The sequence below is a fragment of the Rhea pennata genome, chromosome Z (genome assembly GCF_028389875.1).
Source record: "Rhea pennata isolate bPtePen1 chromosome Z, bPtePen1.pri, whole genome shotgun sequence".
NCBI classification, from domain to species: Eukaryota; Metazoa; Chordata; class Aves; order Rheiformes; family Rheidae; genus Rhea; species Rhea pennata.
Genome location: NC_084702.1, coordinates 58,512,639 through 58,536,866, shown reverse-complemented (window position 1 = coordinate 58,536,866; position 24,228 = coordinate 58,512,639). Strand labels below are relative to the sequence as shown.

The following is a 24,228-nucleotide window of genomic DNA, read 5'->3' as shown; positions in this document are numbered from 1 at the left end:
TAACTATTCAAGTAACCTGCTGAGCAGAAATTATCAAAGCATTACATAAATAGTTTTTAAAAATAATTGCACTTGAGAAATTACTGAACCAGCTACAGATCGAAAGTAGCATATCTTGAGTGACTTTTAAAGGACTATTTGGTTCAGTGCTAGTATACATAGGATAAGTATGTACCTACAAGTTGAAACATGCAGTTCTCCGTTCTTAACTCAGCCTTGTGTAAGTGCTTGAGAAAATGATTTGTTCAAGGAGCATATAAAAAGGAAGAACTTTAGCTGAGAGAGAGTCATAATCTAATAAATATCACTCTCTGGAGAGAGACACAATTGCACTAAAACAGAAAAAAATATAGTTAAGTTTATATAACAATGCAACATTTTCGGAATGCACATTTAGAAAGAGGAAAAACTGGAAAGAAAAAGAAATCTAGGTGTTATCCAGTATCTCAATGAGCTATAGTAATACTTTCTCGCACGTAAGGGTGAAGAGGGTAACAGATTTGGTTTACTGCCCTCAGAATACTGTCTCCAATTTTTAAAGCATCCCTTACTTTGCTTCCTGTTCTGCATGTTATAATTTTAATATGTCCAATAATTGTCCCTGCAACTCCTTGTGGATTCAAGTGAGAATACACAGACATCTACCAACCTGATTTGCTGCAATCAAGTAATTGATCATTGGCAGACTATATCCTTATTTGCACCCTGTAATTATGTTGAAAGTTATTTGCAAAGGCAGAAAAGAAGCCTGTGATTTGAGAGTCATGCCACAAATGTGCTTTAAAAAATCAAACAGAGTGATTTAAGGGCCACTCAATTTGTATTTCTGAAAGGAATATCCATACAGATACTAAAGCTAGAGAACGATGATATTGCAGGAGCCAGGGTTGCCTTTTAATTTATTTACTCTTAAGGGTGAAGGTGATACGATCAGGAATGGCATGAGAGAGGGGAGTCGTTATAGCCACCTATATATTGTGCCCCCACTTCTCTCTAACCTCTTTGAGACAGTCCTGGCCCCTCTTCCCTCTGCCTCCCAGGACGGCCTGGCCAGCTGCCTGCAGTTCAGCGTGCTCCCCCGTCTCCCGGCCAAGCCGTGTCAGCTGCTGCCTGAGCTGTGTTTCCTACACGAGCGCCTGCCCCGTTGCTCAGTGTTACGGTCCATGCCACAGCGGGGCTAAAAGTCAGCAGAACGGACTCGGGCCATTTGCAAATGATGTTTCTCTCTCATATGCTTTTAAAGGACAAAAGCAGCTGGTGACATCGAGGCCACGCTGGCACAGACACTGCTCCTTGGACCTTCTTGTTTCTGACCGTTCCGGCTGAATGCCGGAATGGGCGCAGCACTCCCTGGGCCTGTCTGGGTTGGACCATGTGCTGGCGCAGACAAGGCAGTTCCAGTCCCTGGCTGCTTGGTGCTGTTTCAGTTCAGCACTGAGCAGAGCTAATTCCCTTGTCTCTCAGGACCCAGCAGAGTAGAGACATCTTAACCTTCCCTCTTACGATCTGATCTTCTCTACAGTTTCCTTGCTCATGATTTATAGAGTAGTCAACAGGGAAATATATTAATCATCATTTATGTATTATCAATAACTTGCTGGATGAGTGGGAAATTGCAACCTACTGAGTTTGCCAGGCAGAACGTATTGCTATGTTTTAGCACAGCACATGAGAGCACATCTTAAATTTGGGATCCGGATGTGTGCCCTGGGGATCCCATCACAGGCAGACATCCTTCTGTTTGCTCTCCCAACTTACTCCCATTCTGTACTATACACAGAAAATCAGGGCACAAGCTTTGGGTGCTGTGGCACATCCAGATGATGTGCTGCTCTGGGCCCTTTGCAATACCCCAGCAGATATTTGCGTGTATGCACACATGTGCAGGGACATACCAGCAAGCTGGCCATCATTACTCAATGCTATGCTGACTGCTACATGTTCAGGTGGTCAGTGGCACTAAGAAATCTGAAAAGAGTCCTGGAACTGGATATATAATACTTTTAAACACACTGAACTATTGCTTACACCGCTTTTATTGCCTCAGGGACGGTACTCGCCCTCACACTGGTTGGAACCAAAAGCAGTGCAGCACATAGGGCAGTGAGCTAGCTCCAAACTATTGCCAGTGCACACAGGCTACGAGCCCCTGTGCACTCTGTGGTGAGGATGTGCTGCTGTTTCTATTGCTATCCTGCAAAGGACTTCCAAAATCACTGATTCAAGCCAGAAGCACCCTTCTAACTCTCACAGAGAAGCAACTTCAAACTACTTAGCTGAGTTAGTTACAAATTGTTATCTAACTTGCGAGCTGGGAGTTCTGATGAGATTCCTGAGTTTGGGAATCCAACGCTTACGTTCTGGCACAATGACGCATATGCTGGTGGTTGAATGCAGCCTCTGCTCTGGAGTTTGACCACAGCATCCAGACTCTACCAGTGATACGCAGGATCTCAGCTAGCTCCCACTTCTAGCTGGCATGCAGCTCTTGACTGCCCATGCTCTGTTGCCAGCCAGCTCAGAGTGAGTAAATCAGCAGTGGGGGCTGTGGCTCAGGAGATGTACATGGCTATAAAATGGATATTTGGTGGCACATCCTAGAGACAATCAGCAGTCCGCAGACAAATTTGTATAGCTGACACTCCCCAGATGTACTGAGGCAATAAGTGACAAAATTATCCCAGTGCTTTGCCCCATCCCTCAGCGTGGCAAAGATACAATTTTTAAGGATTTCAACTAAAAACATGCAGCAATTTGAGAAAGAAAATCACTTAACTCTGGGGTGAAAGTGCAACTAAAACAAACAAAATGGAACAAAACAAAGGTCAAAACTCTCCACAGAAACAGTGTGTGCAGCCCTCAGCAGTCAGAGTATTGGCAAGCAGATAACGCTCTGGGAATTCAGAAGCAACCACGAGCTCTGGCTCTGCATCACTGTCTTCAGGCCTCTGTGTGCCTGCTGGGGGTGGAAATTAATCTGCACCAGAAAGGTGAGTGAGGAGGAAGACACAAGTACAACCAGGCTTTCTGCAGCTGCAGAGGCCTTCTGAGCCCTCCCTGCTATTCCCAAAGGGAAACATTGTCAGGGTAGACAGGATGTTTAGGGGCTGTAGCTCTGCAATGCAGAGATAATGTTGGTTCTTAAGGACATGCATGAGGAGCAAGTATGAGAGAAGAGACCAAGGTAAATAAAGAAAGCATGAACTGGAGATTAATCAGAAAGAGCAGCTGTTTTTGTAACGCTTTCAGGCAGATGTCTTCCCTCTCCCATCCAAATAAAAATTGATGGGCTCCATGGGCTCCTGGGCTATGCCTGCTGAACGCCACATAGATATTCTCCTGGACACACTTACATGAACTTTCCAGTTCCAGAGGGCATGTCTAGCCAACCCCTCTTCCCACCTCCCTGTGGGCCTGTGATGCCTCCTGGACTCCTGTGTATCTTCTGCCTGGTCTTGTTTTTTCTCCAATGCTGATAGCAGTGCACAGCTAAATTATAGCTTCTGGAGGGCTGAGGATACTGTGTCTTGCAGGTAATAATATAACTTTGGAATATTGTGGAATGATTTTGTAGCTGAAAAGTTAGACCTGCATGTAGCAAAGTACTGCCCTTAAAATACAATCATGACCCTGGAGGGAAAGGTGGCAGGGACCAGGGACCATGAGTGAGTCCCACTGGACAGAGGTTAGAAGGGAGAGGCAGAAGCAGGGACGTCCTTTTGCAATTTCTCTAATACCTTTCAGGCATCCCTGACTCCAGGCTACTTAGCAGAGTCATATCTTTGCAGCCCTGAAGATGAACCTGCTAGGCCCTGTCAGCGATTGCTGAGGGATGAATTGACTGTTCGCAAATGCAGGAATGTAGGAGCCTGCCATTTGTGGGACTGGAAGGGTAGCTTGGAGCATAAATTGTGCTGAAAGTTGCAGAGCTTTTCTCAGAGCAACACAAGCCACAGTGTGATCAGGTACTATTCCTGCTCGCCTGTGGGAAGATGAGTGGGCATGAGTGAGTGCAGGCAGACAACATGCTCTGGTCTGCTCTGCGCACAAGCTCCTGCCTGACTGCTGCTTGCTTCACTTCTAGGAACAAAAGCCATTTCATACTCAGTGCCTTTTGTCACCAAAGTGTGTTGCAGTATGTTGGAAATGGAGCTGCTTGGCTGCTGACCAGTAGAGACCAGATCTGCAGCAGACTAGAGCAGGAGATGCTCCTGCATCCCAACCCTCACCACATCCTGATGCAAGCGGCCCATTAGCAGGCAGTGCTGGGCACCAGGAGAAGCCCAGAGGGAGAGGCTGGAGTCCAGCCTGTTTGTTGCCACAGGCTGGCATTGGCCAAGCACACGTCCACAACGGTACCTTCCTTGCTGCTCCTAGCAGCATCAGATCAGCCCTCTAGGCCACCCCTGTGAGCCTGACTTCTCCCAACTTGCAGTGTATGATGGTCTTTGGGTGCTTATGCAGCAAAGAGAGTCTTACTCCATCATGCCACAGCCTATGCTGGAGGGTCATTTTCAGTCTCCTTGCCCATGCCTTCAGGACAAGGATATTGACACCCGGTCACCATTAGAAAATTGTTGGCATTCAGCATCCATTGAGTCCCCCAGCTCATGTGACAGATGGGAGATTTTCTCTTTACACCAAACAAATAGTGCCGGTGTGCCCCTTGGGCAATGCTAGGCTCCAGCGTGCTGACATGGAACTACAGAGACAGTAGGAAATGCTAGACACAAGGACCTGGCACCTGAGCTGGAGCTACAGGGTCAGTTCCTTTGCCATTCAGAGGCCTGAGTCTCTGCAGAATCAGAAAAAAAGCATGAGCAAAATTTGACAGATGTGACCCTGGAGAAAGTGAGATCAGGGAAGTGCTTCCTCTGGAGATGCAAGGGGGAGAGTGGTTGGAAAATCAGTCAGCAGATGGGCAAGCAGAGCAGAGAGACAGACCGAAAGTTAGTTCAATGGAATCATTTTTGGTCTAATCTTGTTGTTTTCTGGTTTAGATTTAAATCACAATGGACAGGCATCTGTTTTTTTTTTTTTCTTGGTTATCATCTGACTGTGGCATTTTGAGTCAATTACAGTTCACCTGCTGTTAACTTTTAATTGTTTGTCCAAATCTAAGACAGGGAAGGTAAAGCCAATTTAATTCTTTTTACATGATCAGTCCAGAACAATGATTCAACTGCAGAGAAAAATTATTCTTATCACAGTAGAATGATTTCACCTCTTGTTCCCATTCTCCATGTCACGGTTAAAGACTTGTTTATGTTTCATAATGAATTTTCATTTTCAGGAAGTTAAAGCTTGGCTTCAGAATTATACTTGGGGCTGGAACTCAGTATATCAAATCTCAGCTTGGAAACAAATCATCATTTGTACAAAACCATGAAGAAATCCAGTTTGCTGGAGGTTAGTAGTTACTTAAGAATGTGTTGTGCTTCTGCTCTTTAAAAACACAATCTAAAGGGTGCTTACATATTGTCCATCACCTCTTGGTAATCTAAGGAAAACAATTCACCTATCAGTGAAAACCAGCTGCTTTTTGACTGCCTCACTGTGCAACCACCACAGTTTATATGATAAAGTGGGAAGGACTATCTTATGCTAATGAAATTGCTTCAGGCAGTTTAAAACAATCCCCTCGCAAGCATTCTGCATGTAGCTAACCTCTGAATAACAGGGAGTGCAGCCGAATGGCCAACACAGCTGAGCTATGCAGATACGAACATTGCTGTGATATAATCTAGGTATACAGAATGAAAGTTTATAGCTTTTTAATTGTTGCTTTCTTTGACAACTTCAACTAAATATCTCCTAAATAAAATAAAATTTGAATTGGCTTCTCTCATCAGCTTTCCAGGAGAACTTTTTGTGTTGTTAGGGCTAAGCACATGGCTAAGCACACGCCAAAGTGCTTTGCTGGATTAGGCCGTTAAGTGTCTCAGTATTTAAACTTCTCAGATCAGTAGAGAGGAGGGAATGAAATCATTCAATGTAGAGAAAGGCCAACATGTTCTAGGAGATCTACTTTGGCTCTTAATTCAGGGTAGACATCAATTTACCTCCACAGAATACAGTTTTGTTTGTTGAAATAACTTCCTGAGAAGTTATGAAAAGCCAAAGATAAAAAAGACCGAGTTGGACTGTTACGTTTATTATTTTACCAGTGTAGAAATATTCCCTACTCTGCGTATCTATAGCTGTTTGGTATCTGAAATTGCATGCCTGGGTCAAATGCAGTTCAGGATAGCAGTGATGGTGATGCCTTCAGCTGATGGTCACAAGATAGTTCATAAGAAATGTAATACTCTCAAATAAGTTCACAGTGCATGATCACCTTATTTCAAAATGGATTAAGTTCTTGGCTGTCACTCAACACTTGCGGGTCTAAAATTTTGAAGCATGGAACCTCCTTTGAACTGTGGAGGTGCTTTGAGTCCATAGGCACATAGTGTTGTCAGCATTACTTTCTCCTCCGCCCCTAAGCTTGACTCCTGGGCGTATGCAGAGTGATCTCAGTTGCAATGGTATGGTGGTACTTGACATCTATTTCACACCCATGTTGCAGCAGCCTCTGGAGGATGGATGTTCCTGTCCTATCTTGCCCAAAGGGCTTGATCTGGGAGGGGATTGCAGAAGGAACCCAACAGGGTGATCACCTCAAGGAGCACTGGAAAGGAAATGTGGCCAACCTCTTTTACACCCAGCGCTTACTCCTAGTACTTGCTATAGGTGCCCCAAAAGATGCAAGAGTTAAGGTGCGCGAGGTTAAGCGCACCGCTGCTTAAAACTGTGTCTTGGAGGACAAGGATCTGACTTGCAGGCTGTAGAGTGCTGTATTATATGGTATTTACAGGTCATCCTCTTCTTTTGATAATGTTTTAGGATAATATATTGCAAGAGAGAGAGATTGTGTTCATATGAATCATGTTCTCTATCTCTCTAGTTCCAGTAAATATTTATTTATACAGGGCTTTTGAGGTAAGAAAATGACAACTCTCCAGAACACCTACAGCCTGGGGTGGAGGAGGCTTTGCTGGGAGGTGAGAGCTTTCTGTTTGAACCCCCATCAAGCAGAAAAGGGAATCAGACTCTGCTTTTTCTTGCTCTAGGTGACTGCCCTCACCATTTGGTCACTGAGTAGCAAAGGAACTTCGTCTTCTTTAGTTATTTGGTTTGAAAGTTTTTTTGTTTTGTTTTGTTTTGTTTTTTACATTCCTTTCTCTTATTTATTTTGTAATGATTGTACTACCTCAAGAGTAGGCCTGGGGATGATCCTGCGTGGAAGCAGAGAGTTACTAGCAGTCCAAAAAAGGTTCCCGAGACTGGTAGGATTTAGGGTATGTTCTTGCTAGCCTTTTATCTGTTTTTCTGATACCTTGTACCTCATGCATAAAACTTGGGGAAGATACACTCCCCTTATTTTTAACATAATCCATCTTGTCCTGTTCTCTCCCAGTGGACCAAGCTGGAGGACCTTTATCTGAGGGGTCTGACATGGTTAGCAGGAGTGCCTTGCTAGGAACTTCCAGGAGCAGACAGTGGGATGCTACTGGGAAGGACTGGGGAGCTGCAGGGAAAAACATCTGGACAGTTAGGACTTCATGGTGGGGCAGGGAAGCTTTGGCTGATGCTTCCACTGTTGGGACCAGGAGGAAGGAGGCAACAACGCCAGAAGGAGGCAGCCCATGCTGGGCAGCCCTGAGGTCTCTCTGCTCCCACTGCTGCACTGCTTGGTCCTGGACCCTGTGGCAGGCAGTTCCCAGGTGCGCAGCTCTCCTCTGCACGGGCTGATCGTTGTAAAGAGTATTCATCTCCTCCAGCTATCATGAAAGCCGCTATTTCCTAGGCAGGGATCTAGTCAACCCTATTGTAGCTAGTCATCTCCATAGAGGAACTGCAAACTGCATGGCCACCTGGAATGGACTGCGTAATTCAGCGCTAACATGACAGATTATTCAGGCAGTGCTGAGAAGTTTGCTTCACCCATATATTGGTCTGTATTTGCTTATTGCTTAACAGAGAGGTGCTGTCTGTTGGACACCTTCTGCAGCCCTGCATTCAGGCTGCAACATCCTTCATTCTCTCTGCATGTTAGGCTGTCTGCTTCAAGAAGCAAATAATAAAACTGTCAGTGTGAGACTCCTGGTATTTATCAGCCTGTTCCCAGCCAGAGCTTTCATGGCTGAGAATATTCCTTGGGAATATAAAAGAATTTCACTTTATTTACAAAATGAGCTCTGTTTCTGCTTCCAGGTTTCAGGCAGATATTGCCAGTGTTGGCCTTCCACAGGCAGGCTCTGGGTCCCAGTTTTGAAGCCAGAAGAGACCCGCTGCTTGAAGAGGAGTTAGTCAGGTTACCTCAATGCAAGCAGGGAGTTTAAGGAGCTATGTCTTCCAGGGAGGGCAGGTAGCGACAAGGAGGAGTGGACCCATGGCTGGCCAATGGCCCCACAGAGCTACTTCATCTAGCACACTTCAGGTCAATCTATGCTATGCGAGGGAATTTCTTCTACCCTCCAAGAGCCTCTTCTCTCCCTCCTACGCCTGCGCTCAGAAAAATCAGCAGAGAATCTTCTCTTTTCTTTGAACTATTTTTCCTTTCAGTGATGGAGTTGTGTGCAAATCATCAAGCTGCGACTCGCACGAGGCAGCAGTCAGTGGGAGGTGTGCATCCCTGACAAATCTCCTGGGACTATCAGAAGCTTGCAGGATTCTGGGATTTGGGAGTTTTTATACTGAATACCCTCAAGACCTTTTCCATCTGTGCATATGCAGAAACTCTCTCTCTCTCTTTAAATAATGCTTTGCATAACAGAGTATTCTGGATAGGATCAAATGAATCTTCAGACAGTTTTAGAGAATTGCAATGAAAAAAACAATGGGCTGAACCAAATTTGCTTTCTCCTCCAAATCCTCCAGTGGTTTTTGACTGTCACTGCCTATTCGTTTATTGTTGCTTCTTTCTTGTGGAAGAAATTTGGTTTGTTAGCCTGATTATCTTCATTGTGAAGTGATAAATTACTTCATCCCTGTTGCCAATGGTCCACGATGCCTGGAAAAGAAACCAAGGGTCCAAATTGTTCTAATAATTTGCTGATTTCTTTGGGGAAATATGAACAGAATTAATATGATGCTTATGTAATCGCTTACTAAAGCTATGACTAATTTGCATCCTGGTGATGATAAGAGGAGATAAGAATTTGTGGTATAAATTACATTCCTGTTTTTCTCCATCCAGCTTTCTGGAGCCTGAGGGCACCAGTTCACAGCTGCAGAGGTGTTCCTCTCAACTGAGCTGCAATCACAGCGCCTACGAGGTGCTAAAGCCAGGCTAATAAGCCTTGCCAGACCCATGCTACCTTGTGCAGGGCCGGCCCTGGCGTGCTTGCAGCACATTCCCGGGAGCGGTGCAAGGAACGTGGGGCAGAGCCTCCCACGTGGCGTTGGGCAGAATCAGCCGACACAGAGCGGCTCACGACTGGGCCCTGGCCACGGCAGGGGCTGCCAGTGCTGCTGGTAGGGAGTGGGCTTGCATCATGGGGTTGGTGCAGCTCTCCGGGCCTTGGAAAGAGAGGAGGAGGAGGAGGAAGAAGAGGGACTGGGGCCACTGCAGAGGCCGGCGGGTGAGGAAGTTTGGTCATTCCCATCTGTGCAATGGGCTGGGTGGAGCTGACAAGGGTAAGGATGGGAGGACCGGCTTAGAAAAGTTCAGGAACTGCTGCCTTGACATCTCTCTGTTGAAGTGGGTGTAGATGCAACTGGATGCAATGAGATGCTGCTCATGTTCGGGGCTGGCAGGATGAAAGCCCTTGCAGCCCTGGAAGCTGTGTGGCCGAGGCAAAGCCCATGCCCGAGCATGGCAGCCTTGCTGGGAGGCAGAGTGTTTTTGCAGGACTAGCATGACTGGTGGGTGTCCTGGCAGCTCACCCCTCTCCAAGCACTGTTCTTTCCTTCATGCAGGCCAGGTGCTCTTCAGCCTGAGATGGTGCCAGCCGGGAGCTCTGGCTGTGGGACACGTCTGCAGGTGAGTGCCCTTTCCTGGTGTCCCGTGTCCCTCCCTTTCTAGGAGGCTGTTAGGAATTTGTTGGGACTTTTTCTGAAGCAGCTGCCAGGGATGACCCACCATTTTCTCTTTCAGTACAGAAATCCTGTCCCAACCTGACAGAAACAGCACAGATGCTTGTAAATCACCTAAACCAAATTCTATCTTTTGTACTGAGGCATACAGGGTTTTAGAAAATTGGCATTCCTCCTTTCCCTACACCTGAATTGTGTTTATATTGCTTTGTTTAAGGCTTCTGCCTGAGCACAAGTCCCTGCAGAGCCTGGTCCCAGGGTCCTGCAGCCTGAGACACAGCCATAACCAGGACTGAGGCAGCTGGACTCTCCTGGCTTGCAGTACAGTGTGAGAGAAATGTGCAAAATAAACTGCTTTTTAAGATAAGTAGTGTAAAGCCCAGGTCTTTTAATATTGTTATCTTAAGCAGTGCCAGTAGAGGCAGAAACATTTTAAAATGTGTGGGAGGAAGGCTTATTCAACGCTCCCAACTTCTGCTCTTTTGAGATGGTGTTAGCACACTACGTACCAAGCGGGTCTGGAGAACAGTGAGCTCATTTTCTGGGGCTCTCTCCCATGGCTCTCTCTGCTGTCCAGTACTGGAGGTAAGGTCACACTGCAGCCCTTCTTCCAAAGGGAATATTAATTTGGATTTCCTTCCTTTTATGTAGCCACCTAACATCATGATGCATGTAGCCTCATCTCTCTGTCCAGTTTGACTAGAAAGAAAGCTAACAGGTTTAAAAGTTTTTGAGAGAGATGGAGGACTAGCAGAAAACACACAATCACTGTGCTTACAGAAGTCTAGTTTCCTTAGGAAGTCAGGCTAAAAAATGAGCTTAGCATTACTGTTTACAGGATTTTCTTTCTGTATACTGAAGACATATTGGCACAGGGCAGTATAGTACCTTGCTGGATCCTGAGCAAGCTCTGATTGAGCCTTCATGTCTATGACATTGTGTCACTGTTTGCAGAGGTAAGTTTGGCTTTGGCTACTGGGAACATCTCTTCTGTACAGATGCAGCTGCACTGTTTCTGGCTTGGGAGCTGGCTCATCCAGCATTAGCCTGAAGAGTTCTGCAGTACATGGCACTGTGTAGTGCAGACATAATTAATTCATCCGAGTAGTAGAATTGCCTTGAAAGTTACTCTCCTGGCATGGCTTAGAGGCCAAATTTGAGGTCTTTCGAGCAAAGAACTCCTAAGATACAGCCTCTCCTTTAAAAAAAATCATCCAAATGTTGCTACTATTCCAATATTTTATTTACTGATTGTTGCACACATCAGGATATCAAACTATGGTTCTGATCCTCTCCAAGCTGTTTTCATGCCTTCTGCTTGGTGTATGGTGGCTGGTATGGTGTTTGAAAACCTGCATCTCTTTTGAGAGATAGTATTGGAAAATGCTTTGGGGGTACAATTTGGATCTCTTTGGCTTAAGATGACGAGGAAATCAGGGATGCATGCACAGACGGACGTAGTTTATGGACATCGGGGAGGTCACTGATAGCTCGAGGGGGAATGAACTGCACTATTGCTAGCTTTCTCCTTGTGTGCTGCAAGGGCTTCTCGTCACAGTTCTGCCCTGACAGCACAGCTTTCGCTTTCAGAGCCAACGCTTCAAAGTGCTCTGAAACACACACGCATGCTCAAGCTGTTCTGAAATTTGCTATGCCTTAGCAGGGCCAGAGGATAAATTTAGCTTGGGGCCACTTGACACAGCCTGTTCTGTAGACACTGCCTCCTCCATTCACACACACAGCTACTTTTCATGTTCGGACTGCTCAAAAACCTCTAACCTGCTCACCCCTGACAACCACAAATACTGATTTGCTACAGCAAACATTCAGTGGAAATGAAGAGTCATTCTGTGAAAGGGTCCCAGCAGTGTGGACCCCAGAATAGGTGCTGCCTAGACCATTTTCCAGATTTGTACAACCTTTTCAGTGCATAGGAGAACAAAAAAAAAATCACAAACCCTTCACAAATAGGCTCGCTGACCTTGCACTAGTCTTCAAGTATGTCATCTGATTACAGTCTCAGTGCTGCATTGCCTCTGAAGAGACTTGGCATCTAGCGTTTCCTCAGAGCCTCCCTGTGGAGGGACCTGCCCCAGCAGCGAACCTGCGCCCGTGGGATCCGCAGCGCTGCGCTGCCAGCGCAGCAAGCTCCTCTCTGGGTTTGTCGCTGGTTTCTCTCCCTCCCTCTTTCCCCAAAGGAAATTTGCCCAAAGCAGCTTACTGGACCGAGCGTTGCTCTTTGAACACACAGATCCTCTCCGACTCTTGCTGTTTCACTGGTAGTGGCTGATGCCATCAAGAGGTGTGAGCAAGGGTGCACAGATGCCTTCAGGTTTTGGGAAGCTCACCCCACATGCCTGCAGTGCCATTTTCCCCGTCCTCTCCTTGCAGCAGTTTATATAGGTGGCACTGGGATATCATGCCTGGTTTGATGGGAACAAGCTGGAGTTACGTAGGAAAAGTAGTATGTCTTCAAAACACAATAAGAAAAGAACTTCTATAACATAACAAGGCTAGTAGCACCTGATACCTTCCAGAAAGTGAAATCAATACTTGAAGATATAAAGTAAAACTAACTTAAACCTCCCAGTACTAGGAAATTTCAAACTTGCCTTCTATTACACCACTTTCACAACAACCTTAACTCTGCCCACTTTGTGAAATGCTCATCTAATCACTGTGAGAGTTCACAAGACTGCTCCTTTCTCAAGCCTGCAGAGAACAGTGTGGAAACTTCCATGAGGAGGGAGATAGCAAGACCCAGCCTTGGCTAGGGAGAGGCTGAGCTTAGGTCAGATGTGGTGACACAGGAACTCAGCGCTGCATCCTCACTCACAGGAGAACGTCTGCACAAGCCAGTTTCCCAAGCCATGATCTGTAGGTGCCACGTACTCTGAGGGTGCCACTGCAGCTCTCGGATTCAAGAAACATTTAAATGATATTTGTATTGCAAATTGAGATGGTCCCAGGACCCAAGTGTCTACCCAGATCCACAGGGCACAGTCATAAATAACTGAAATGCTGGTGGATCGGAGGAAGCCTGGGCTCTGCAGAAGCCCATAGGTGGGCAGTAAGGGCATGGAGGAGCACATACATATTTGAACATCTCTGTTTGTCATGAGGCAAAGAAATGGAGCTATCCAAGTCACTTCCATTTAATCTCGGAGCCTCCCAAATGAAGAGGAGCAGTATTTAATGACAACCATAAACCATTAAGTAATTAAGCATGCAAGCTGGAGAAAAACATATGCAAGCAAACCTTGTGCCGTGATGCGTATGTGGAGTTTGAGGTTAGAAAGCTAACATATTGCTACAGTCCTCCAATAACAGACCCAGTGCTTTACCGGAGATCAGGATAACCAATATGGTGGGGAAATACTCCTCTTTCTCCCATGAGCTATTGTCATTGGCCTGAAAAACAGCCATTACCACAGTTATATGGAAGTTTGTAACTAGGGCTAAAGTTCAGCCAGCCATGTCTTAAAAATGCTGGCACATTTCTTTAAGCAGGGATGCCAATTCCGTCCATGTTTATGCCAGTGTTTTTATATTATATCCTAGCAGTCTTTACAATTAGAGAATTCTGCCAAATCCCTTCACTCTTTTTTTGTATTTTCTTGGGAGCTGGTGTCCTCTCAGAGCTCTGGCAGAGTGGGCTGTTGGCAAAGGGTGGCTGGAGTCAGCAGTGAGGGCTGTGGTAGGGGGCACCTACCTCAGCATCTGCTTGAGCTGGTTTTCTGGCAGCTTGGGTTCTCGCCTACCTGCTGTCCTGCTGCTTTCAACGCTTTTACTGCTGTCTGCGTGCAGTTGGTTTGCACTCTAGGAGCTTTAATTACCGAGGGATGTCACTAAGTGAATTCATGCACCAAGTCTTTCTTCCCAGCACCTGCGCGGTCTGCAGGGATTTGGGTCTCTCCAGCAAGGCATGCTCCTCCAGAAGGAGCGGTGTCTGGGTTAACTGGGTCCTGAGAGAAGAGGGGCCTCCCTTGGCCTTCAAAATGCTGAGCTTTGAAAGACGGATATCTTTTAATTTACTCCAAGATGAAATAGCTGATACATATTTCCCGCATTTGGAGGGGCCTTCCCTAAAGGGCCGTTTGATTTCCTTGCACAATATTGTGCTACCTCCTCCGGTGAGCGCAGGTGCGCTGGCCCTGGGGAGCATGTCCGCAGCCTGCAGTGCTGTTCTCCGGCGGCGTCGGAGGGGAGAGGGAGGGAGCTCCCCGGCTGCGGCTCCCGCCTCCCCCACGGCCCCTCCTGCCGCAGAGCTGACAAGGCGGCAGGATGCTCTTCGTTTGGGTTTGACGTTATTTTCCCCACGCTGTAATATCACAGGAGAACCAAGGGCAGATAACGCTCTTTGATCTAAACTCCAGAGATAATTATAAACACACTGGCAGAAACCGTGGTTATATAACCATGCAAGTGTTACAAGGCAGTGCAGCAAGGCGGAAAAAAAAAAAAAAAAAAAAAAAAAAAAGGAGAAAGGTGGCATTAAGATATACCCAAAATGAAATAGTTATATTAGACCAGATGGGTATGTTTTGTGCCAAACTTCTCCTGATCCCCCTGGTAAATAATATTGCCAGCTAGCAAGAGGTTGCAAATTTCTAACCATGTTGGTAAAAGCTATCATTCCATCGAATGTATCAATCTGCTCAGGATATGAAGGAAAGCGTGATCTCAAAGAGCAAAGGTATGTTAAAACTAATGAATATGACCATTCACTAGTTATTGAACACCGTGTGCCTGTTTTGCCAGGTTGCAACTCACTGCGACACCTTAGCACTGTCTGAAGTCTGACTCAAAGCCATTTTGTGGATTTACTTTAAGAAAAATAGATACCACGCTGAGAGGGACATTTTCTGTGTATTGAACCATAGGGGTAGTTCAAGAGAAGATGATGAGATTTCTGGACAAGAGAAAAGGTATATAACCCAAAGCCCATGGATGGGAGCAGAGCTATTTTGTCATATCTCAGGTCTACTGACATAATTCAGGACTAACTCTGCTGAAGTTTGTAGTGGCATAGCAATATTAAAACAGCAAATGGAGATGCATTTGGGGTTCTGGTTGTATGTACAATAAAATGCTATTTTTTGTATCATTGGGTTACACAGTCATTTAGCACTGTGAAATGTTTCACAGGCTAATGGTCTAAATGCCAGTTTCCAGCCCTGAGCAAGTGGTTTACTGACATTGCCTTCAGTAGAACTGTGTTAGCAAAACTAAATGTGACCATGTGCATGCAAAGACCTAATAAATTAAGGTCTGATCATGAAAATGAGTGACCCAATTTGAGGGAGAATGACTATCATCATCTTCTCCTTGCATGACTTTGGGGTAGATTGTGCACTCCTGTGGCAAAAGATAGCAGGGTCAGAAGTTATAGCCTTGTTTGCTGCAAGGGACTTTGAAATGAAATGGAAAATACTGCAGGATTCAGTAAGGCCCAGAAAAAGCAGAAAGGCTATTTCAGCTGAAGAGACAGAATAACTATATGTCTGTGAGTCCAACTGTTCTCATGGCTCGTTCTGATGGGCTCCTTAAGGCCTCTTTTCTCCATCAACCTAATCTTAACTTGGGATATGAATCCACTTAAGAATCAGCAAAAAATCCAGCTTCTATAAAACTAGGTGTTCTGGAGGCCAAAGGAGGCCCCCGCTTTCCCTCAGGACGCAGCACTAGCACTCAGCCCTCTCTGGAGGCGCACGGCTGGCTGGAGGCACCCCACCGAAATGCAGATCCTGCAGATCTCGCAGGTGGTGTCTGCGGCTGGGAGAGGAGCTTTGGTGTGTGAGTTCATTCTGCAATATCCCCCTGGTAATTAAAGATTGTATAAGTGCTGAGTGACATAAGGAAGAGATTGTGGTAAAGATTTCAGAAGCTGTAAAAAATATATTAGAGAAGAGGTCTCTGCAGGCTTCAGGTCATTCAGAGCCACCCTGTGCTCTGAGTCCACTTGTTGGTGTGTTGCCAGGAAGCCATTATGTGGCCTATTTCCAGTCCAAAAGTCTACAAAGAACATGCATAAGTAAACACAATATACATACATATACACATATGCATATACTGGGTCTCTGCTCAGAGTTCCCTGGTAGCAAGGATTGCTATGATACAATATAAAAACATTTGAAAGTGTTGTAGTTGGCGTCCTTGCTGTATAAAAAAAGTACTGCAATTTTGCCAAACACTGCTGGCTGAACTTTAGCCTTGGATACAAACTTCCATATAACTATGGTAATGAGTATTTTATAGGCCAGTAGCTCAGAGGATGAAAAGAAACTGTTTCCTTCCCCAGAGAAATGATCTCAAGCTACAGTGCATACTCAGGTATGGTAATGAGGATGCTGCTGAACTGCATTGTGTCCTGCTTTTATAGTTTTTTAATGCATGACTTAATTTTTATTTTATTTTTAATAGGAGCAGGGAAGTTACAGAACATGGTTTTAACTAGAATCATTAAATTTGTTGGCATTTATTTCCATCTCTTCTTTGACAAAACTTGGGGTATCATAGAGTAGCTGGGCTTGCCAATGAGCTGGCAGTCCTGTTCCCTCACTTAGACATCACAAAGTCCTAGCTAGACTTGGGCCTCCCAGAGCTCTCAAGGTCTACCTCTTCAGTGGGGAGTCTGGCAACCTTTTTAGCTCTCCAGGGCTTCCAGGCTCCATGTCCCTTATTGAAAAGCAAACAATCTGAAATCTTTTTTTTTTTTTTTTTTTTTTTTTTTTAAGATTTCAATCAGCTGCACTAGTTTTACAGAAGTTCTACACCTGTCCCTGCTGTGTATTCCTTCTTTTCTAGAAATTCTAATTTAAGGACTCTATTTTGTAGCAGTGAAATCATCCTGCAAATGTGGCCCCAAAGCATGGAAAAGTCCCTCTCGTTAGGTGCTGCTTACAGATGACACCCAGCTGGCTCTGTCAGCGGGGCCGTGGTGTGGGACACTCCTCCCTTGCTGCTGGCGGTTAGACTGCGAGGACAGAGGATGGCTGATCCCACAGAAGTGCACGCACAGTGAACATCTGGAGCGTGGCATTAGGTGGTGGGGGCTACCTTCCAGCTAACACTGGCCTTTCTCTCGTATAAGCCAAATGTTAGGAGTTACGCTTGCTTTACATGGTGGAAGATCAGCTGATCGTCCAGAAAGCTATTCCAGGCAACCGTTGATTTATAAGTGCCGACCTTATAAGAACACAGATGCTGGCAGGTTAGAAAGAGAACAGTGCATCTAAGGTTTTGTCATCGTAGTGCAAATATTTTTCTTTTCCAGTTTGGTCTGGGAAAGTTTGTACTTTGGAGGTAAAATAATAGGGATGTTCTGAACTGGTATTTTCTTGTCCTTGAACTGTCTGTCTGCTGTAGTGCGATTTTAAACAGAGGTGGGAATCATGGTGTTCACATCACTCAGCTGCGTTCAGAGAGACAGATGATGATCCAGGCTGGATCCTAGCCCAGGAAACTAGGATCTGCTGCCAACAGAAAAGGGCAGCAGCTAACTTCGCTGGAGTTAAGTGATGCAAAAAAAAAAAAAAAAAGGGAAAAGCAGGAATGCTTTAGATTACTTGGGAAGATCCCAGCAGGGACCAAATCTAAGTCAGAAAGCCTCTAAAATGAAATGATGAGGAGGTAAAATGATGTTATCTGACAATCTGAGGGAAATAAGAAGTGAAACATACTGTACTTGAACTCGCACACAGGTTAGGGAGAAGTGTGTGTATGCAATGAATATGCTATATTCAATCCAACTGTTCAAATAATATGGACTTGAACAAAAGTATTTGCTGTAAGAGAGGCTAGAAAGCAGATTGTTGGCATTTGCTGACACAGGCAGAAAGATTCAGGGCAATGCTTCAGTCAAAATAAACTCTCAGAAACATACACAATAACTGCAAGAACATGAATAAAATGGTTTCATTCTCTCACTCGAGAGAAAGCAGTAAGTCTGTGATGAGACTGTTGAAACAGAAATATCGAATTGATAGCGATCTTATCAGCTCAGGTTTCTACAGCACTTTGCAGATGTTTTGGCACAGCTAAAAGGTCTCCTGGTGTAGTGAGTGCGTGGCAAGGTTATACCTTCGCAAGCGGTGACAAGTTCAGACACGTTAATTACATTGTGGTGCTCAGGGTTACCCGAGAGCCTGGGGCTGCGAGCGCGGGAGGGAATCCGGCGGTTTATGCATGCAGAGCTCCTGTATACATGGAAATCAATTAGGCACAGATTTAAAAAAGAGATGTCTGCATTTGTATTTGATTATGGCTCTGTATCTGCAAGAAACGATGCTGGGAAGTCTGATCAGATCGCCACCTTTAGAAACAGTTACAAAAAGGAACCTATCACAAAACTCCTTCAAGCAGGGCCAGTAGTAGTTCATAAAGGATTTCCTTTCAGAAATTAAATCCTGATGGAGTTCAGCTGGATGTTTGCCTTCAAATATGTTTTATTTTCCACGTTCTCCTATCTGTATATTGTGTAGAATGACATTTGCATGTAATGAAACTGGGGATCTTTATATTTTTTCCAGTCAGTTCACTTCTTCCTTGCTGTATGGTTACTAATTGGAATATTTTGCTGCATCATGAATCCTAAGAGACTGCTAGAAAATTTTCTTGCTTTTGAATTACATTCTGGATTTCCTGAGCACATTCAGTGCAGCTGTGCGACCAGAAATATGTCTACAGGTCAGGAAACAAAGTTGTCCTCATGAGCTGCCTGCAGCAATCTGTGTGTAAGAGTAGTTTGGAGAAAGCTGTGGCCTTCGCTTACAGAATAATCTCAGCAGATGTGAATATTCCAGAACTGATTTTTTACCAGGGTGATATTTTAAGTGAGATCCAACACTTCTGCTGTTGATAAGGGGTCTCTATTTACTGCCTGCTTTCCTGTTCGGTGACTTTGATGTGCTTCCTTATTAGATCTGGCAACCTGTCCTCAAAACAGCAGCATAGTCATGAGTTAAAATGCCGATGGCAATTCTTAAAAAATGATTCCACTTTGAGAAAAATGATCACGAGCATCTTTTTTATGTAGCAACAAATAGCTCCAACTGTTACTTCTGCTTGGAAGCATTTCTGGCACTGTGTCCCTTACTTTTATCATTCGTCAGTTACTTCACTTAGAGTACATTAATAACACAGAAATAGCAAAACTCTCCCTATAAGAACTGTCCTTGGGCCAGAACATTCCTGGAGGAGAATCCGCATTAGCTTTCAACAGCAAGGACTACTATCTGCAAACTTACTTCTGAGAACCCGGGCTATGAAAATGGCAATTTCCCTGTTCTTCAGCATTCCTATATGGGTGACACAGAAGCTTTAAAAATTCAGTAAGAAAAATGTTTTCTGAAAAAGTATTTATTCTTGGAAAATATTAAAGATATATGTTTACAATTCTAACATCAAGATATCTGTTTAAGATGTTTTCCTGAGACCTTGCATGACTATTTTTTTGACTCTATGTAAAACAAATAAATATAGTAATAATAATTGGTGGGGCCCACATTAAGTTATCTGCATTTGTCAGTTTTAGGCCTGTTTCATCCTACAGCCTCACAGAAGTGATGAGGTTCACTATTTTTCTCACTGGACTTTAATTTAATTCTCTGAGGCTGTTTCTAATGTAGTCCTAGGTCAGCCAGGCAGACATGGCTTAAAGAGACTCACTTCCATTTCTGGCAACGCAAACTCAAGTCACAGCCCCCCGGATTATGCCCATTGCGCACCGTTTTGTGAACGCAAAACAGACACAGAAAGGTGAGCGTTGCCTGCAGCTGCAGGGATGTTTCAAGTACATAACATGTGCCCACAAACCAGAAAGGACATTGTGCCTCTTGGCAGGTAGGAAAAATGTCTCCTGTTATCTGATGAACGAGTGTTGGGTGGAGGAAGGAGAAGTGGAGATCTGACCAAGAGCAATGCAGCAAGAACACAGGCAGCTGGACTGGCTGCTCCTGCTCCCGTGGAAGCGGGAAAGGGGATGGCGCTGGGGAAAGGGGGTTGTTTTTTTGGGGAAAGAGCCATTCTTCTTTATTTCTTTCCCTCTTTCCTTTTGACAGCTGTTCTTCCTCAAATGTTTTTGACATTTCCCTCATGTCATACGTGAGTGCAGACATTCAAACATTTAAATAACAGTAAGCATTACATTTATAGGCAGCAAATTAGGTCAATTGGTTTACCTAAAAATTAGGTGAAGTGACTCATGCATTACAAGTGTGATGAAACCTGGAAAGTTGCTGCTCAGGCTTGTCTGGAGAAAAGACCACCTCATACAACTCAGTATATTTGGAACAGAAAGAACAAGAACAAACAAGGAAAGGAATTGAGGGCTTCTAGTGATATTTCTAATACTTGACACATAGGATAGTTTAAGTGATCAGTTTAACTGATTTTATAAGAAAAAATACTTTTGTTAGTGTCATAAGGAACCTTATTCCTCTTGAGAAGTAGGTGCCCAAGGTGGGAAGTAAAATGACCTAAACTGTCTGGGAAAAGATGCTGGTAACTTGTGCAGATCCAAGTTTCAGCACATTCCACTTCAGAACATTTTTTTCTGTATGCACCTCCTGCATGATACTCCTGGCACGTATTTTAGCCATTGATTCCTGGACATGGGACTAAATACCCCTAAAATTGTGAGGAGCTACTTTTGTTAACTTAAATTCACTCCCATCTTACTGATTTGTTTGAAAGAGCTGAATAAATAAGCACGTTCACACAACATAGAAAAGATACAGAGTGCAAAATGAAAATCATTCAACAATGTGAAGACTAAAGAGATCATAGTGCCAGTATCTAATGGCTGTATTTAGTCTTCTATGTGAAATCTGACCTTCTCACTAATCAGTTGTTAGGAGGCGATCCTGAGCCCCACTGAAGTCACTAGCAAAACTCACAACGACCTCAACAGAGCCAGAATTTCATTACTATATTTATGTGTGACAAAAATAATTGGAGTGAAACATGTAAGCATTTTTCCATGTAAGGATATTTTATTCACTGATTATTTTATGCAATAACATTTAAATATTTTCAACTTACTTGGTCCTTGTCAACGTAACTAATTTAGTGGACAAGTAAGTGGAAGAGAATTCTAGTCTTTAAGGCTGTGATTTGTTTCAAAACTAAACTTGAAACTCTCTATGCGTGTGCAGTTAATTGTGAACTAATGATTTGAAATGGATACACACACATTACTTTGGCCCTTTTTACTGTTTGCAGATTGCTTGTAAACAGATTGTGAAATCTTTGTATTTCACTCCTATTCCAAACCAGCCATGAATTCCAACAGGAAATTGTTCTTGGTCTGCGAATGATTTATAAATACTCATAGATCACATTGGTGAGCATGTCACAGGATGTTCTTTCATCTAAGTGAAGGATTTGGGTTTGTCCAACTATATTCCCAACTTAATTTAGGTGATGTGCCACGTGACCCTTGTACCTTCTGCTGTACAGTGTGAACTTTTGGCTAACCCAAACATGAGGGACCTATCAGATGTCCAGGGTAACATTACTTACATCCCTAACTACTCCACAAATAGGGAATTTCCAATGGCAATTGAAAATTTCCAGTGTCCTGTTGACCCCTGTGGGCACTGGATGCCCCCAAATCCGTAAACAGTCCTGTTCTGAGCTTTGCGAATCTTGCTGGAGCTGCTCACAAGCTTTACACAGAAACATTGCAGGGATTGCAGGTGATGAATTGGAAGGTTTGCAGGCAAATCTGCAATTCAATATCAGGTGTATTTTTTTTATACCTCTTAGAAAAGCCTTATGGAAAACTCTTTGTAAAATGGCAGAGAAATTCTTAGGAAATAAAATGGATCTGCTGCTCCACCTTTTTATCATGGTGAAATATATAAACCCACATGCGCAGAGTGTGTACAATATCAAGGGAATTAAAGCTAGCTGGGAATCAGGAGGGAGAAGATAACAAACACAAAAAAGCCAACCCATGACATACAAACAGCTACCCTTAGATAGCAGTTTCAATGATTTGCTTATTTTTTCATATATGCTTTCTTACATTAAGGAGATTTATGGCAGCTATTAAAAAATTCTGAAGCTATGAAATGAAAATATTTCCCTATAGTTTATTTCAGTTTTTCCCTAAACATTGAAATGTTGATTTTCTGGAAGGCTTCTGGCTTCTGCAAAGTGTTTGTCCATTTCAGTTTATTCCAGTCATCTCCCTGCAAACGTGTTACTGTAAGTATATTTGTCCTTGTTTGCATTTATTTCATGTAGCTGAAGATGAACCATTGCTTAGGTTAGGATATTTAGATATGGAAAAATGACAAATAGCATTCAGATCTTTCAAACACAGGAAGCTAGGGCACCAGGAACGGTGTTTAATAGGCCCTGGCAGGAAACAGCCTTGTTGGAAATACAGGTTTATTTACAAACACATCAAAGAAGATGGACCCTCAGCCTCTGGGCAGGGCGGAGGGGGCATTTTCTTCCATAAACATCCATCTAGACGCTGTGCTGCCTGAGTCCCGGCGCGGCGCGGGGCAGACGCAGCTCCCGCGAGGTTACCCCGCGGCTGCATCCCGCGGTTTCGCTCCCGGGCACGGCTGCGGGAGCCCAGTGAGGCTTCGCTGGCCGAGCCCCAGGCGGGACAGGGGATGCCGTCTCTTTTGGCCGACTGGAGCCAGGAAAAGTGTTTGGAGAAAATTTGGCTTTGACTTCATGTTTGGTACTTGATTAGGGTGAATACTTCAGAGGGGCCGTATGTGCTGGTGAGATGTATTAAAAAAGAATGAAAATATGCTTATTCCAAAACTTGGGGTCCAGATTGCCTTGAATTTTGGGAACAGCCTGGTCAAGACCTAAACTTCGCTATTCCAGCAAGGCTCCATGTGTGAGGTCGGGACACTGTGAGCTCCTTCTCCAGGAGTGCCCAGAGGAGTGGGAGCACCTGGGCAAGCCCTGGGCACGGGGACAGAGCCACAGCTCGTCCAGCAACAGTTTCGGACGGCCAGCGACGGCCAGGTTGAACCGAAGGCATCTGGACTGAACACTGGCAGCAAACAGTCGATGGCAGATCTGTGCACCTCTGCCCCAGGCCGCGGGGTGCGGGCGGCCCAGCACACAGGGTTTCTGGCGACAGGCGGCCGGTACCGGCAGCTCCGAGGGAAGTGTTTGCGAGCGCCGGTGTCTCGTGGGAGGCTCCTCACCTCTCTTCTCCATTGCACAGCATGGCCTAAGGATGCTAATATTTTCTATGCACAGCTAAATGCTGCTGCTTCTTTATTTTGCCTTTTTATTTTATTTCATTTTATTATTTGCTGTTTTCACAGGTGTTGACAGAAGTCTGTGGGGCCAGGCTAAAATCAGGAAAATGATTCAATGGGACTGCTAAGCCGCCCTTGCTCAACCAGGGAGATTTTCGAATGCCTCGGATTACCTCCGCCTGGTTTGAGCCTGGCGGTAAGCCTCAGCCTTTGACTTAAACAGGAGCAGTGTTAGGTGACTCCTGAATGCATTTAAAAATCCCATTCCACAGTTTCTTTGTGTGTGCATTTGTCAGAGTACCTGTTTACCTGACTCTTTGAGGCAGTTGCTAAATCTGGGAATTTCTCAATCAGCTGTTGAAGCCGCAGCTGTTGCTGCAAGGAGGCGATGGCTCGGGGCTGAACGGCTCTAATTGCAGACCTGAGCTCCTTCCCTGCTGCTGGCTGCCTGAGCTTTGCCAGGGTAAGGGCTGAATAATGACTTCACGATTCGGACCTGTGTGCAATATTCATCAGGCTGTGACAGCGCGGGTTTGCAAATGTTTTGACCGCCTTCCAAGAGGCTTTCAGTGTAACATAAGCTGGTAATGAATTTCACATAGAAGTGCAAAAGATGCAAACAAGCAACTCCCCACCTACCGCTACTGTCTATATTCATTAGAGAGACAGATTGTTCGATGTCCAGATAATCATGGGAAGAAAGGTAAAATGTAAGTAGTCAGGAAAGAAATGAGGCATGTAAAATTATTGAGTATTTTCCCCATTTAGATAAGAAGTAAAATAGCAGTGTTAATCAGTGGCCTGCCCTTCTCATTTCTGACTAACTACTTTTTCCTATAAAGAAATTGCTTGAAATTATGGCATTTAGAAAACAAGGACATTTCAAAGTTGGATGCATGGCAAAGAG

General features: G+C 44.6%; 1 long non-coding RNA gene across 1 annotated transcript; it reads left to right on the top strand.

The window, feature by feature from the left end:
• Positions 1-5,358: 5,358 nt before the first annotated feature.
• Positions 5,359-23,506, top strand: LOC134153209 (uncharacterized). The gene is made up of 3 exons (XR_009961128.1): positions 5,359-5,409; positions 9,964-10,027; positions 23,388-23,506. It is a non-coding gene; the product is annotated as an uncharacterized LOC134153209 (long non-coding RNA).
• The last annotated feature ends 722 nt before the right edge of the window (positions 23,507-24,228 follow it).